This window comes from Falco punctatus (genome assembly GCF_963210335.1).
Source record: "Falco punctatus genome assembly, chromosome: 11".
In the NCBI taxonomy this organism is placed as follows: Eukaryota; Metazoa; Chordata; class Aves; order Falconiformes; family Falconidae; genus Falco; species Falco punctatus.
The window spans coordinates 21,839,872-21,850,127 of NC_137591.1; the positions used below are offsets into that span (position 1 = coordinate 21,839,872).

Below are 10,256 nucleotides of genomic sequence, written 5' to 3' on the forward strand. Positions count from 1 at the left end.
TGTGTTTGTACATAGCAAATATATTCTACTAACAATTTAGTATCTCAGACAATTGAGTAAAAGTAATTTCCCTTTATCCTGCATATTGTGTTTACTAATTGGAATGTTTATATTTATTTATGCTTATATGCAATTTATTGATTGGAAAATTAAGAAATAAAATTTATTTTAAAAGATGACTAGAAGGTGTTCACATTTAACATAAAGGAGGACAAATTTTCTGGTGAAGTCTATAGTACAGAATGATTACAAGAATGAACAGAAATTTATCACAAGGTTAAAAAGTAAGCAGAGTGTTTAAAAATCCATAACTATCTAGAGGGAAAGTAAATACTAAATTAATCTGCACTATTTAGTAGTGCCTACTAGGACATCACATTACTGTTCTTATACAAGTGACAAGGATTGGTCAGTACACTTGAAAAAGACTATTAATTTAGACTAAAGCTGCATATTATTATAAAGATGAATAAATGATGAGTTTAAAATTTTGCATAATATGCTTTGTGAAATCGTTTCATTTTTTGAATTATGTGTAAATTTACCTTGATCTTTAATTTTATTAATCTTCTTTATAAAATTTAATGTTTTAATGAATGCATTTCATAGTATGATATTTGTCTATTTTCATCAGCACTTGTATTGTACAATATGCCATTTAACATTTACTAAAATGGATCCTTCTGATCCTTTTTTATATGACCAAAACTCAGACAACCAAGTTCAGTGCTTTGACAGACAGACACAATTATCTACTGGACTTGACTGGAATAGCACTTTTCTGGCACATAGCTATAAAGCAAATCATTGTGAATAACTGGAAATCCTGGCAGGATCTAGTCAGAAGAAATAGGACATAAAAACAAGCAAGAAGTCTTCTGTAATTTCTTTATGATCTCATAATAACCAAGTTATACCAATTGTAACAATTTCATACCTACTCTCTAAGGTCACTGAAGGTGAAACTCTATGGAAGCCTAACTTGATACGTGGTACAGAACTTCCAGTTTTATCTTGGCTGTAATTGCTCGCTGTGTCTCAAAAGATAAACGTCTCCATTATTCAGAGAGCTCTCTCAAGTACATGGAATGTCAAGAGCCTGGAGTGAAAGCAAGTATAGCTTGCACTGTCACATCTGGGTTTACAGCACACAGAGGTGTTTGGTAACAGTGGGAGCAGCTTTGTGCTCACCAAATGAATACACAGTAAGTGCCCAAGAGCCCAAGGCAGCTTTAAAACCTTGAAAAGGAATGAAAACTACCATTCCTTCCAACATAACAGTACTTTACATGGAGAGAAATTTCACAGGCTCTTCTCAGACAAATTTGCTACTCAGCTGAGAAATTTACTATTCAATGTAGGCATGAATGTCACACTACCATGTACTTTGTAAGGTTTCCAAGATCCACACACTGAGAGGCTATTTGAGAGTAGTAAACCAAATTCCTATAAATATCCTGAGGTTTTGTTACTCTAAAACTTAAAACCTTTACTGACAAACCCCAGCTTATACTCAGGAATCACTTACAGTTGCTCCACAAAACACAGTAAATAATGCAAATAGATAAGAGAACAAAAAACAGAGAAAAAATGGAAAACAGGAAATGGCTATTAAGGAAAAAGCTTTTCCGGAAACATTAAGACATTATGAAGTCTTAAGTCTTCAGTATCTCACACATTTTAGGAAAAATGTTTTGTCTTCTCATGTAGTTCAAATGAAAAGACAAATGGTGCTACCACATACAGTTCAGATAGAAGAAAATATTCTAGAGAATATTATTATAATCTTATTTTCACATATTATAAAACACATGACATGTTTTGGGTTGGAGGTTACATTTTTTTATCTTCTTACACCAGAAGAAACCCTTTTCATCCATTAATTCTGCTGCGGCTCTTTCTCCCTTAAATTTAAAACTATTTGCTTGTGATGTCCTCCATCATATATTAAAATAAATGCGACTCTACACCAAAGCTTTTGACATAAAGGTCTACTTTTGTAAGAGAAAGGTTTTCCCAGTTAATTCAATATTCCTCTGAAAAGTTCTAAGAATCAAGGAAAATAGGCCAGTGAATAGCTAGTTCCCCAGATCTCACTCGTCCTTCCATATTTACAGTATTTCTGAATTCAAATCCTGCTTGAACATGCTCATCAGTGTATTTTTTATAAGGAGACAGAGATGGCATTATCCAGACTTTGACACATCACTGAGGTTTTAGTTTATCAAATTTAGATTTTTATCAAAATATATAAACACCTTCAATGGATCAATCAGAATCTTATAGAGCCAGAATCCCATCTCTGACAACAGCCAAAAGCAGATGGAAAGATAAAAGCCTGAGAATGAGGGAAGTGCGAGTGATACAGTTAAACAGGGACTCAGAAGGAGATGGTTTCTATGCATTTAGTCTGTGTTTTTGAGAGCATGATTTAGTAACAAGAAAAATCCTATGAGCAAATGGAAAGAAAGTTGAGAAATGTCTGAGAGATTTGGAAATACGAGTCTACTGACTGTATTCCTAAAGCTCGTAGCCTTTGACATGCCTCGAGGTAAGTTTTCTGTAAGTTAATCATGTCACCTTCTTACTTAGGAATTCATCCTGGCCTAATCTAAAACCCAATGGACTCAAACAAGGCATCTGACAGAGATACCATGAGACTTTGCATTGTCCCCTTTAGCTATGTAATGACTTATTAATTAACATTGAAAGCATCACATTTACTACCACTTAATACTGGAATGACTGAAAGACTACAAAGAGCTACTTTGCTGCCAAGGATCTGTGTGACTGAAGTAATGAGGATCAAAAATCTTAAGTACTTTATAGGCAATTTCCAGCTATGACAGGCCACTCAGCCTGTCAACTCAAGCACAATGCAAGGCTGTAGTTCAGAAGGCTGTCTTTGCCATAGGACAGAAGTTTGCAAACTTCATCACAAAGAATAAACATCTTTAGATAGAGAGTGAAAGTTGGCTTTCCGACACAACTTGAAAATACATGTCAAAACTGACCTCATAATACAAAGAGGTTTCAAAGAAAACTTACAAAATAGCAAATCTCTAATGCATGTAGTTAAAATCACCTTATTTTCTGATGTGTTTCTTTCCATTCTCCTCTTGGGAGAAAATTGGCATTTACCATTTTAGTAGCACCTATTACCACTCTTTCAACATTCCTCAGTTTTAGCAGAAGCATCTCTACCTTCTCAAAATATGCAATAGATGTAAACCTTTCTATGGCTTCAGTCCTTTTCAAAATCCCAATGTCACACAGGGGATAAAGAAAGCAACAGGATATCCAAGTAAAATATACAAAAATAGGAAGAAGTTTGTTTATGAAATGGCAACCAGAGTCCTGACATATACAATATTCTCATTGTTTTTTCCTTTGCCATAAGTTTTCTGACCCTTCTGTTTTGTTTTTCTGGTTGATTTATTCATCAGCTTTTTCTATCACTATGGCAAAGGCAAATATCCTTTGGAAGGAAGACCATCTTCCCTCCTCCACACTTCCTCCAGGACAGAGAAGAAAGAACATCGATTTATTATCCTGACAAAGTTGGCCACCTGGACAGAGAGATCCATCGTTCTCAGGCCAGAAGTGCAAGACTATAGTGTACTCTGGAAAAATCTGCCAGAGGAACAGATCATTTGCCACATCAGCAGCATTTACTGCTGGTCCACTATCTAACTTACAGCAATAGTCAACAGCGGGTGCTTCAGCGGAAGATGAAGACTGCATAAACCAGGCCAAGTTCATCATGCAGTGCTTTAAAAAATTTCCTTTCTTGCACAGAATATTATGTCCCCTTACGTGAGGTATGACTTCCTTCTTTAGCTTGGCTTACTTTGCTGCAAATATTACTCCTTCAACAGTGAAAACCCACAAAATTAAAAAAAGTCAAAACCTGTGTAGAATGAACAATACATACAAGGAGTGGTAAACACTGGAGCATATAAATTTGCATATAAAAACACTGGAGCATATAAAAATTCCAGCATTTTATTTCTGAAAGCAGCAAGAAACTTCCTTTCCCAACTAAAAAGTATCACATAATCAGGCAGTATCATTATCTGAAATCAAAACCTACTTAATTCAAGGAAATGCAAAACATTTGACTGGAAATGAGAGGATTTCTCACTTATCAAAGCACAGTGCTTGCTATTCTTCGGATAAGAAAAAGTAATCTTCCTCATTTAATCTATTCTGTGATATTTAAAACATTGGAAACGCCTGTATTAGGCTGTGAGTTTAATATTTGATCTTTACTCAAAATAAGTTATAGAAAGACAGAAGAAAAAAAAAGTTTTTTTTAAAAAAGGAATATTCTCCATAAGGCAAGGAATTTATATTTGAAATTATCTCAGATTTATTGAAATTTAAATTAATTTATAAACATTTTTCTGGTTTTGCTGGTGAATGCCATTATCACCAAGTTGTTTGAATGTGTACAAGTGGAGGCCAAGAACAACTGTTTCTGATGGAAACTGCTATTTGACTTTGTTAAACAGGCTCAGAGGAAACCTGTGCTGCTATTCAAGCTGGGATATAAAATACTGTGAATGGTTACACAGGAAATTTAAAGACATAACTAAAGTATTAAAGGGAGAGAAGATAACGTGACATTCCAAGTTCTGTGGGAATACTTCTAGACAACTCAGATGTCAAACCAACGCATCTATATGTTGAATTATGTAAATCTTCAGAAGTACTGTATTCTCTACAGGGCACATCAAGTCTATATACAAGCAAACAACCTCAATTTTAGTTTTCTTTAAAAAATGGTTGTAAAGCATGAAAAAAATAATAATTCAGCCGTATCTTGTTATGACTTTGACATAATTGTCATGTGTGTTCACCAGCAGAACACAGAAGTCATCTCTCCAACACAGGTACACAATTGCTTTCAATATGCTGACAGACTTTTTTTTTTCCTCCTGTTTACTACATTCTATTCCTTCTCATGTTATTAGAGATTTGAGTTGACATTCTAGTTCTATTTTTATAAATGTATATCCAGCATTGTTACGTACTAAAGTATCAGTTATTATTATTACTAATAATAGAGATAATACTCATTTGGAAAAAAATTAAGGCAATTGAGAGATACTAATTTTTTATTATTTGCTTCTCTAGAGAGAAATATGTGACCAGAGTGATCTGGCCATACGAACATTAATGAGATTTTCTTTGTGTGGGCCCCGTAAATCTTGCCACTAAACTAGCATTGTAAATTCTTTATCTGCAATAACTTTTTTCTGCAAAAGAAAGTTATTGGCAAGGATTAGCACTAGTCATAGAATTTTGATTCTTTTGGACTGATTCAAAGAGGATGGAGCCTTTTCTTCCCTTGGAAGGACTTCAAAATTATGAATGACTGCCAAGACAAGCAGCCATTGCTAGGAAAAGTAATGTTAAAACAATGCAATAGGTCACTAGAAGTTTCCCTCTACATTTTTTTTATATGCAACCTTTTGGGGAGCAGAGCGAGGTAGGGGCTTTATTTGAAACAATAAAACCCAACTAAATATGACTTAAAGTATCTTTCACAAGGAAAAATATTCTTAGGACAGTTGGAAGCTAACTACCATTATGTAACACTGGGCTGCCACAGTCTGTTCTCTTAATTCACAAACAATATTACTCTAATCAGTCCTGCTGTGTGTCCCTAACTGAATGAAAATCTTCCAGGACTAACACAGCTGGAGCAACAATAGCTAAGAATAATTGTTTCCTCTGTTGTGGAGGGCAGTATCTGGGGCAGCTGTAAGCACATGCACTGTGGCTTGTACCATGCCCCTGGATGAGCTCTACAGACAATTCAGGATGATCTGTTCCACATGAAATACAAGCAGGAAAAATGGTTTTGGTAAAATATAAAGCACATGGTAACAGATAGGACATATTTTAACAAAACCTATGGTAACATTTATGTATACTGCAAGACCATATAGCTTCCAGTATATGTCATACTGGAATGTCATATATGCCATGGCATGTGGAATGGAGCAGTTTCTAAGAATTTTTTTGTTAGGAGAGAAGACTGTTACATTTAGGGGCAAGTCAACCTGCTTTAACGATACTTTTGCGATTAGGTTGGTTTTGCACTACTTTTTTACTGGATATGGATACACACCAAGCCAACACACAGCCAGTTCCCAGACACAGATTAACTAAAATCTTGGTTTTCAGTACAGCTTTTAGGACCTATCATTTTTTAATTTCTTTCTTAAGTCAGTCTTGATTTGTACTGGATATACTGAGAATCAGCTGTGATGGGAGCATGACAAAATTCTTCCCTCTGCTATAAACACAGTTTTCCCAAATATTTCACTAAAGGTGATTTCCAAGGTTTTGTTTCATTTTGGTGTCTATGTGAAAGATGGTAAAAGGCAGTTAGTTGATAACATCAGCAAAAGCTTAACAATATTGAGGAAGCAAAGAGAAGAAAAGTAAAGAACCTCAAATGCCCACATAGGCATTTCACACCATTAGGTTAAAGAACAGTAAGTGCTTCAGGAGTCCTCACCCTAAAACAGCTTCTTGTTTTTTACAATCTCAGCTACAGATCCTAAATACTAGAAGATTCACCTTAATGCAGTTCATCTCATTACAGCCACTATGCCCTGCTTATAAATCTCCTCAATCACTGAAATTAAGCTTTCATACAGCTGTGAATTCTGTGCAATGTGACCACTGCATACATGCCAGATCAGAACCTGATGTGAATTTACTTCATTTAAGGACCCGACTTCTCATCTTCACTGTGGGGTATCTCATATTTCTGAGGTGCTACAGTAATAATCAGAAGCCTTTAAAATACACACAGAGAGAAAAAAATTGAACCATTGAACTAAACTAATTTCCTAGTTCTTGATGAGTTTGTTCATTTAGCTATGGGGTTAGCTTTAGACTTTTAAAACACTTACTAAAACCATAAAGATACATTTACAGAAACACAGCTTCACAGGATAAAAGCAATTAGTCATGGATCAAATACTGTTAATAAAATGGAAGTGCTCTGTACTTCCAAACTTGTTCCAGTGAAGATGACTGTTGATCAAAACACCTTCTTAGGAACTCCCACATCAATAGCTATATGTAGAAACAAAAAAAAATTACATAGTCAAATTCTGTATTTACATAATTTGATGTAACAAAATCCATCTCAGGGTCCTTTTCAAAGCATATTTCCTGTTTTAGTCCATTTTCTCTCTTTGACAAAACAAGAATGAGTCAGGCTTTTAAGAAACCTGGAGAGTAGACACTTAAGAAGTACTGCCCTTCCAAAGTTGTGTCTAACCTCTTAAGATTCTTTTTAATGATCTCAGAAATTTGTCCTGGTAAAGTATGAACACTGCTTAAAAGAATTTATCTAGAATCTTTCAGTTTGATTAGTGGATACTTTTTTTTGCTGACATCTCAAGCTATAGTTTTCAAAGTACAGGCTGCTACAGCAAGAAATCTGATTAGACCTGCGCTACTTTACTGCACACTGATCTGATTCTCAGATTTTTATGACCCCCACCTCAAAAAAATTTTTTTGATCTGGACATACAAAGCCTCACCAGACCTCACTCACAGTCTTCACAGTACATGAGTTAAAGCAGGTTGATGGGAATGACTGTATTTTTCCTATAAAGGCTTTCTGGCTTTGAGATATTGTCTGGCAATTACGACTGTTTTGAAAATTTCTGCACCCCTCACAACACCCACTGAATTGTGTAAATTTCCATACTACCAACATCCTTAAAAATCACTATAGAATCATTTCCTATGTACAATCTGAAAATTTTCAACATCACCTTTGATCTTTCATAAATTTTTTCAATCTGTTAAGCTTTGAGGCATGATCCTTCCCTATGCTTATGAATGCCTACGCACATATATATACAGTAGAAAATACATTTTCAGGTTCTCACTTATTCAACCGTATTAAGAGTTTAAAACATACCACCAGTATTTCAGCAACTTCCATATAAAATAAACTGGTCATAGCAAAGTCCTCAGTGGATTTCATGGTATATATGGTACTTTTATGATATAACTTTTAATATCCTGCACCCCAACAAATATAGTTTCTCACATCACTTGTTTTAAAATGTCCCTTAAAACAACTAAAAATTCTTCAAATTTTAACACATTTTTAAAATGTTTTGACCAACAAGTTCAGCTATTTCCAATTGGAGGCATTATCTAACTGTTGTATGTGACCAGACCATGCACGTTCCATCCCTTCAGAGCAAATAAACATGTTTCAGTTCTGGCTTGCATGTACTCAGAATAATCCTAAATGTACATACATCACAGCTCAACAGCACAGCTGATCTGGTGGAGCTGCAAGTTTAAGAGATTCCCATGGTCTCTGTCAGTATGCCATGGTATGATGGAATTTCTGCAGTGAGATATTATGTTTAAAAATGCTATTAAGGTTGCAAATCCACAAGCTTTGAAATGGGAAAGAAGAGAAAGTTTACTTATGTGCTCACATACTTTTTTCCTAGAAAACCTACAGTTCTTCTACTGCAGAGGATAGACTGACTGGGGAATGGGGAGTTGGAGGACAAAGGAGATTCTTTGTACCTGAACTTTGTCTTATTTAGCCACAATTAAAGTTAGTGAGAAATATCTTTTGCCTAATTATAGTAGTAAGCAATGCTTATAACTGAAAACTCAGGTGCTCAAATTAAGCACTCAAACTTAATGGAGTTGATGTGCTCCAGACAAGTGGGTGGAAAAAAAAAAAAAAAAAAAAAAAGAGTAGTTTAATCAGTGGCAGTCATCTTCCATGTTTTGGTAATCTGCATCAACTGTGTGGGCATAGGTACAATAAAAACACATGTGTTAAATTCAGTACTTCCACTATCCTCTGAATAAGCTGCAAGGGAAACGAAAGTTTTTAAATCCTGTTACTAATGAGAATTACTGTAATATCCTCAGGGTTATAAGGAAATGCTTTGAGATCACAAATGAAAAAGAGAAGGCATCATAACCGAGCAAGTGAAAAAACATCTTTAGGCTATATCCAGCTTCTAGACAGTTTTTACATGGGATGTGATGCCCATTTGTCCCATCTCCTACACGCACATCCACTACAAGGAAATAACACCAAACAAGACCCTGATCCTCATGGCAGTTTCTCTTGCCAGAAGTTCGTGGGTTTTGTCTGTACTAAGTGCACCTAAATTCCAGAGAACTCAAGGGAAATAACACCCTCGAGCCGAGACTCAGATTTTAGTCCCTGGAGCGGGACACATGCAGACTCCTTCAGTTACACCAGGAAAACATTTCCTTTTTAGAAACGTGCCTGAAAAAGAACTTGCTCTGTGACAGTCCATCTTATAAAACACAATGATAAATCTGAGATCAGTGAAGCCTGGGTGAGGAATGACTCACAGGTTAACGTCCAGCACTTGTGGAGAACCCAGGCACCTGGTGCCAAGCAGCTAGCAGTGTCTGCTGTGAGCTCCTCCACAGCACGGGCTCCTCTGGGCTCCTACAAGAAAGTCTTAAAGCTGACCATGAAGAATCTATCTGGAGAGCTCATCAGCCAAAGAGAAACATTCAGACTATGGAAAGACAGACCTCATACCGAATTTAGATTCAACAGTAATTCCTGACACCCGGGGATTTTGTGTGACATAACACTTGTAGTAGGGAGTTAGAATGGAAAAAAATGAGTGCAATTGAGCTTGTTTAAGACCAGGGTACTTTATATTACTTGTAAACTTAAAAAGGTTCACTTACTACAAACATACAGAAGTTTATGTTCTAGAGGTCTCAAAACTTTCAGAACATACTATTACCATCTCCATTTTCAAACATGGGATGGGCCTATGCCGTGAGGAAAAGCCCTGGTCATTTTAAAACCTTCTGCTTCAGCTAGCTGTGGTACAAATCGTCACCAGCTAGATGTCCCATGCACAATAGCCTACATTACACAATGGCAGAAATAATAGTCTGCCTTTTAATATGGTCACAATGTACACAATTTGCTGCCTATCTAGAATTTTCTGCATAATAGTATACATAGTCAATAGTGTGCAGAAACTCAACATGATCTTTTCTAAATTTCCTTTTGTCTTAAACGCTCTAACTACACCCACAAAAAGTAGAACAGCCTACATTAACATATTTATTTACAACTTGCTGGTAAACTGATGCAAATTAATAGAGCTCCTTCCTGATAAAAATACCAATGACAGATCCCCGATGATTTCTTTGTCATTGTGTGAATATGTACATAGCTTTTC

At 35.7% G+C, this 10,256-nt stretch overlaps 1 protein-coding gene across 1 annotated transcript in view; it reads right to left on the reverse strand.

Moving 5' to 3' along the window:
- Window positions 1-3,997: 3,997 nt before the first annotated feature.
- GPR88 (G protein-coupled receptor 88) overlaps window positions 3,998-10,256 on the reverse strand; it is a 28,668-nt gene continuing 22,409 nt past the window's right edge. The window contains exon 2 of the mRNA XM_080407140.1: window positions 3,998-9,032. The gene's annotated coding sequence lies outside the window, so the exon portion shown is untranslated. The remainder of the gene's footprint in view (window positions 9,033-10,256) is intronic.